The sequence below is a fragment of the Limulus polyphemus genome, unplaced genomic scaffold, assembly GCF_000517525.1.
Source record: "Limulus polyphemus unplaced genomic scaffold, Limulus_polyphemus-2.1.2 Scaffold7901, whole genome shotgun sequence".
NCBI lineage: Eukaryota > Metazoa > Arthropoda > Merostomata > Xiphosura > Limulidae > Limulus > Limulus polyphemus.
In genome coordinates, this window is record NW_013673511.1 from 27,296 (window position 1) to 34,889 (window position 7,594).

The 7,594-nt window shown below is 31.6% G+C and overlaps 1 long non-coding RNA gene across 2 annotated transcripts in view; it reads left to right on the forward strand.

Moving 5' to 3' along the window:
* LOC111089925 overlaps positions 1-6,739 on the forward strand; it is a 10,628-nt gene extending 3,889 nt beyond the window's left edge. Inside the window, exons 3-5 of one of the 2 annotated variants that reach the window (XR_002614069.1) lie at positions 5-310; positions 650-3,109; positions 6,641-6,739. This is a non-coding gene — a long non-coding RNA (uncharacterized LOC111089925). Of the gene's footprint in view, positions 1-4; positions 311-504; positions 3,110-6,640 lie in introns of both variants that reach the window. The other variant, XR_002614068.1, reaches the window with a different exon arrangement.
* Positions 6,740-7,594: the final 855 nt, after the last annotated feature.

Consider the following 7,594-nt stretch of genomic DNA (forward strand, 5'->3'; position numbering starts at 1 on the left):
ATAGGTCAGGGTAGTTACATCAACTGTATAAATGTAAGAATCCACTGTTTGATAGGTCAGGGTAGTTACATCAACTGTATAAATGTAAGAATCCACTGTTTGATAGGTCAGGGTAGTTACATCAACCTTATGAATGTAAGAATCCAGTGTTTGATAGGTCAGGGTAGTTACATCAACCTTATAAATGTAAGAATCCAGTGTTTGATAGGTCAGGGTAGTTACATCAACCTTATAAATGTAAGAATCCACTGTTTGATAGGTCAGGGTAGTTACATCAACCTTATAAATGTAAGAATCCAGTGTTTGATAGGTCAGGGTAGTTACATCAACTGTATAAATGTAAGAACCTATCATACAGTGGATTCTTACATTCATAAGGTTGATGTAACTACCCTGACCTATCAAACACTGGATTCTTACATTTATAAGGTTGATGTAACTACCCTGACCTATCAAACACTGGATTCTTACATTTTATAAATGTAAGAATCCAGTGTTTGATAGGTCAGGGTAGTTACACCTTATAAATGTAAGAATCCAGTGTTTGATAGGTCAGGGTAGTTACACCTTATAAATGTAAGAATCCAGTGTTTGATAAGTCAGGGTAGTTACATCAACCTTATAAATGTAAGAATTCAGTGTTTGATAGGTCAGGGTAGTTACATCAACCTTATGAATGTAAGAATCCACTGTTTGATAGGTCAGGGTAGTTACATCAACCTTATGAATGTAAGAATCCACTGTTTGATAGGTCAGGGTAGTTACATCAACCTTATGAATGTAAGAATCCACTGTTTGAGAGGTCAGGGTAGTTACATCAACCTTATGAATGTAAGAATCCAGTATTTGATAGGTCAGGGTAGTTACACCTTATAAATGTAAGAATCCAGTGTTTGATAGGTCAGGGTAGTTACTTCAACTTCTAAATGTAAGAATCCACTGTTTGATAGGTCAGGGTAGTTACATCAACTGTATAAATGTAAGAATCGACAGTTTTATTTATGTGAGAATGATCTAATGTTACCTTAACCTAATAAATTGTTGTTTCTTAGATGAAGGTTTCATCAACCTATTAAACTAGGCCTAGCATGCCAAACTATGGATCCAATGTTCAGTGGTTTGTGCTTCATTACTGCCAAAAAAAAAGAAAAATCAAGCTCCACATTTATAAGAATGACATTCAAATCCCTCTGTTTGATTGGAGTAGCCCAAGAGTTGTTGGTGGTTGATTAACTGCCTTCCTTCAAGTCTATCACATCAAAAATAGGAACAAGTTGCACTCAAATAGTTTTGTAGAAAATTAATAAAGAACCACAAGATTATCGAATTGTTGGTTTATGCATCAAAATTACATCTTAATACACAGAAACAAACTTGATTCTTAGAGGATATGTCCTTAAAAAAATCAGAGAAGGATCTGAGTATCATTTATTATTATGAACTTGTAAGTCAGTATATATATATTTTCTTACATTTACACTTTTTCTGGTTCACTTTACGGGGTATTAAGGTTTATTTTTACCTAACTTGTGTCAACTTGTGAATAACTTTTCAGAATAAACACAGAATTTGAAGATTTGTATTGTGTAAATCATTATTTTTCCCTAATGTGAACACTTGCATGCAGCGATTTTACAGTAAATGTAAGTAACACTAAGCACTTTCCTGCCTTTAGAATACTTAGTTTTTTGCAAATATCAAACTAAATAAATAACTTTACGTCACTTACTACTATTAAAAGTGCAGGAGACCCGAATGTGTGTAGGTGGACAGATTGTAGCTATGGTTGGATTTTTCTATCATTATCAGGATTGTTAAAGTGCAGGAGACCCGAATGTGTGTAGATGAACAGATTGTAGCTGTGGTTGGATTTTTCTATCATTATCAGGATTGTTAAAGTGCAGGAGACCTGAATGTGTGTAGATGAACAGTTTGTAGCTGTAGTTGGGTTGTTTCTATCATTATTAGTACATTATCAGGATTTCCCAAATGCGGGATATCTGAATGGGTGTAGCGGAGCAGATTGTATCATCCTAGTTTTATTAGTATCAGGAGAAATGAGTTTGTAAATTTTATAGAAGTTATTATGATGTTTTGTAAGTGTTTATTATAATTAAATAGGGTTTCTTTGAGAATAGACATAACCTTACTATATATTTATCTGACAAAAAATGTAACTATATATTGAATATGTAATGTAAAGTTGATAAGAAGTCAATCTAAGCTTTAAAAGTGTTTGGATATCAAACCAGTGAAGGATTATGTTTTGAAACATGTTTGCTTATTTGCAAATTTTATGCTATGCAAAATAAAGTTGTGATATTGCCTGTTTTTTCTGACTGTATTCATCATTCAATTTAAACACCCCAAAATAATGCAAATGTCTAGCTATAGCTCAAAAGATTTTTTTAAAATTTAAATTGTGGAATAAACAGGGTTTCTAACATATAAGACGTTAAAAAACAGTATTCAGAAGAAAAAAAATGAATGTGAAAAATGTTATAAATTCAGTTAGTCGAAAAAATATCACACTAAACATTGAAATTTTAAGTATATCAAATATATGTTTGGGTTTATTGAGTGAATCGAAGTTGATAGGAATTCTTCATTGTCATATTGTAGAGATGATTCTCTCACTGACCATAAATAAATAATAAATGTGTTTATACGTAATATTACACTAAACTTGTAATGATAAGAATAATATTATTTTTTTAATATAGTTTCACTGATGATAAATCGCATTTGTTCAAAATATGAAATTTGAACAACATGATATTAGTCGTATTTCATATAGCTTGATGCGTTAATATATGTTTTCATATATTTTATTGTTTTTGTTTGTTGTACGGTGGCGCTGAATACCTTTATGGTAGTTTATGCCTATTAAATATACATAATGTCAATGAAAATCTAATTGTGTGGTACGACAGATCTTGCGCTTCGAAGTGTTGATTCGCGCTCACTACCGTAACAATTCTCTTATCCGTTTGAATAACTTTAGAGGGTGGACATGTTTAGAATCGGCAGTAAGAAGAATGTGAACAAGGAGTATACCTGCACAATCAGGCTTATCGATGATAACGAAGTTATCCAATGCGAATTCCGGGTAAGATTAGGCCTAATGCCGGCAGATCTTGTGTCACTGACCTAATTTAATGAAATCATTAGCACTGCTGTCACTCTGGTTCCTCACAAATGCAGTTTAGCAGCATATTGGATTTTCGGACATAAAATCACAGTTTTACGTTAATTTTGATACATGTGATTTGTTAAATGTTGATTTTTTTTTGAAAAAAATTAAAATGAAATTGTGATTTTATGTCCGAAAATCCAATATGGAATATAGGCTGCTAAACTACAAGTTACAGGTTCACCAACAGTTGTTTCGAGTCAATTTTTTCTTGATAGGTTTACGTGAATTTAAAATAAAATCTTATTTTTTATTTTGTCCAATTTCATTATTATTACTAATATTAGGAACAAAATTAGCTTAAGCAATATTATTATAATAATTAGTATTTATATATATATTATACATTTAATTACCATTAAAATCTTGAAAACTGGACTACTAGTAGTAGTTATTGTATAGTAGTAAGCAATGCATGCAGTATTATAAACCATTGTTGATATAAGCATAAAAATGATTTAAAAGTACAAAAAGGTAAGAATAAATTACAGTTGAAGGTATTTGAAATTGCAATAAGTGTTCAGAGAAATCGACAAAGAAAATTTAGAGCTTGATAAATTAATTTTAGGTTGTTTGATAATACCCAAGATCATTAAAGTTGCAGACTTTTGTTGTTGTTGTTGTTCAAGAACTACCAGCTATTTAAATATGTGTACAAAATTTGATGTAACAAATTTAACATTGGATGAATAAAGCTGTTAATACTTTTCATCTCATGAAATAGTTTATTCTTGAGAATTAATGTTAACTTTAGATCAGAACAAGCTATCTACTTAAAATGAAACTAAAAGTCAACATGGTAATAAGTGTACTTTTCTTATGTAAAAACAGTAAAATGTACTATTTCATCAGTTCATTACCCTTGCTTTTAATAATACAAGTTTTGGCCAACTGAGGAGACTTAGGTTGGCCTGAAATACATATTTTAAACTAACAGTGCAAATTAGTCTCTACAGTGAAAGAAAAATAATAAAATTAGTAGTACAGACACTACATAGAACAATCGTAGTTTATCATTATAACCACTAACAACCAATACTCAAAGCAATCCCTGTTAAATACTGCTGCTACAAAGATAAAAACTAATCATTACTACAATCATTACTTTGAACAAACCCAGTGAAGGACTACAACCATTACTTTAAACAAACTTGGTGAAGGACTACAACCATTACTTTAAACAAACTTGGTGAAGGACTACAACCATTACTTTAAACAAACTCACTGATGGACTACAACCATTACTTTAAACAAACTTGGTGAAGGACTACAACCATTACTTTAAACAAACCCACTGATGGACTACAACCATTACTTTAAACAAAATCAGTGATGGACTACAACCATTACTTTAAACAAAATCAGTGATGTTTAAAGTAATGGTTGTAGTCCAAAGTAATGGTTGTAGTCCTTCACCAAGTTTCTGAGTTTGTTCAAAGTAATGGTTGTAGTCCTTCATTGGGTTTGTTTAAAGTAATGGTTGTAGTCCTTCACCAAGTCTGTTCAAAGTAGTGGTTGCAGTCCTTCACTGAGTTTGTTTAACGTAATGGTTATAGTCCTTCACCAAGTTTGTTTGGGTGAAGGACTACAACCATTACTTTGAACAAACCCAGTGAAGGACTACAACCATTACTTTAAACAAACTTGGTGAAGGACTACAATCATTACTTTGAACAAACCCAGTGAAGGACTACAACCATTACTTTAAACAAACTTGGTGAAGGACTACAACCATTACTTTAAACAAACCCAGTGAAGGACTACAACCATTACTTTAAACAAACCCAGTGAAGGACTACAACCATTACTTTAAACAAACCCAGTGAAGGACTACAACCATTACTTTGAACAAACTCAGTGATGGACTACAACCACTACTTTGAACAAACCCAGTGAAGGACTACAACCATTACTTTAAAGAAACTCAGTGAAGGACTACAACCACTACTTTGAACAAACTCAGTGAAGGACTATAACCATTACTTTAAACAAACTTGGTGAAGGACTACAACCATTACTTTGAACAAACCCAGTGAAGGACTACAACCACTACTTTGAACAGACTTGGTGAAGGACTACAACCATTACTTTAAACAAACTCAGTGATGGACTACAACCATTACTTTGAACAAAACCAATGAAGGACTACAACCATTACTTTAAACAAACTCAGTGATGAACTACAACCATTACTTTGAACAAACCCAGTGAAGGACTACAACCATTACTTTAAACAAACTCGGTGATGGACTACTTTAAACAAACCCAGTGAAGGACTACAAACACTACTTTGAACAAACTCAGTGATGGACTACAACCATTACTTTGAACAAACTCAGTGAAGGACTATAACCACTATTTTAAACAAACTCAGTGGACTACAACCACTACTTTTAACAAACCCAGTGAAGGACTACCTTAAACAAACCCAGTGAAGGACTACTTTAAACAAACCTAGTGAAGGATTACAACCAAAAGTAAATCAATACAACAGTGTGCTGTGAGAGCAGCGTTCTGATCTACTAACCTCCCAGAATATGAAACGCTACCCCTGATTTCATGCGTTTAAAGGGTAAGGGATTTAATAATAATCCATAAACTAGTTTTTGGGTGTTTTGTAAATGATTTATATTCTATTATTTCTAATTATCATTGATAGTATTGGCTAAATTGTTTAGTTTATATATTTATTTTGCATTGTTTCCTTAATATATGGATTTAGGCTAACATTAAACCCCAAAGGTGTTATTTGAAATATGGTTAAAGGTACCCAATTGATAAATCAATGGTTTCTGATCATTATAAATGAGAATATATTAAATCAGCTTTATTTATTAGTTAGGTAATTTTTGGTTCGGATCCAGATAAGTAGTTTGATTTGGTTAGAAGGTAATGCTAATTTCAATGAATTGTACTTCACCATAAATTTATTTGATAAACTTTGAAGAAATATGAATTATTAATAGGTGTTGATTCATGAGGTAAGCTATTTCAGGAACTAATAAAGAGAAGTCTGTTTTAAAGCCGACTTGATCTTGAGATCTCGTGTTAAAATTTGATTTTTAATCTACATTTTATTTCAAGAACCAAATATTTTTTTGTTAAGACTTCAAGTATAAGACTGTTTCTTTCATTTGTTTTCAGCTTGTATAATTAAAATAATAAATTATTATTCAACGGCTGTACCTTTTTTCTTCACTCAGAAAAAGAATATTCAAATGAAATGTTCATCATTGATATGTTGAATATTTGTGGCCATGAGCTCATTCTTAATTTTGTTGTTGTTAATAGATAGTATTATCTTTAGTAATAGTGAGATTTGCTTTTCGAAGGAAGGTGTTAATTTTCTGTTGTACAACTAACAATGAAGGAAGTAAACATTTTTAGCAAAAAAATTTGGCAATTAAATTATGTTGATCATTTATGTAAGTTGTGTTGTCATTGCAGAGGGACCATAAGGGACAGTATCTCGTGGATTATGTATGTGATTCTTTAAACCTTGTGGAAAAAGACTATTTCGGACTTCGTTATGTTGACTTTAACAAGCAGCGGGTAAGAAATAATTCAATTTTGTTTGTAGACGCAAGACTAATAAAGAGTTTTGTTTATAAAAGTAAAGTTAATATTTATATTGTTGTGTTATTCTATTCCTTCAGTCATGTTTGATTTATGTGCTTGTTTATAATGGTAACAATAATGTTAATTTGAACATTTAAACAAAGAATAACTCAACGTCATCTCTTTACTTTGGATTATTTTCTTAAAATTTCGGTCATCTTGTCCTGTTTATCTGGTTTAGATTTTACAAAGAATAAACTCCAAGATTCCGTATCTGACTTGTGACAGTCGTTTCACTTTTACTTTATATGCATATTATCAACAACACTAGGTGGCATTCCATGTCCAAAATCTTTATAATATGCATATTGTGTGAGCAATATACCAAGCCTAATATCTTGCTGATATGCATGTTATCAACAATATAATGCAGCATTACAAGCTCAGGATTTTTCTGATTTGCATATTATCTGTAATAGTAGGAAATATTCCAAGCCCAAAATCTTACTGATTTGTCTTTGTCAATAATATAAGGCAGCATACAAAGCCCAAAATCTTTATATTGTCAGTAATTTAACCCTATGATGGCCAACTTAGTCAATTTGACAGACTTTGTTCTACAGTGTGATCATGAAACTATACACTGTAACTCTGAATGTGCTAAAAGTATCTTCAAGAAATTGGGCAGGTTTTTAGTAAATGTAGGGTTTTGTTTAGTTAGATCAGACACTGGTGTAACCTACACATATTGTTTGGTTTAGTTAGATCAGAAACTGGTGTAACCTACATGTAGTGTTTGGTTTAGTTTTGTCAGTTACTAGTGTAACCTACATGTAGTGTTTG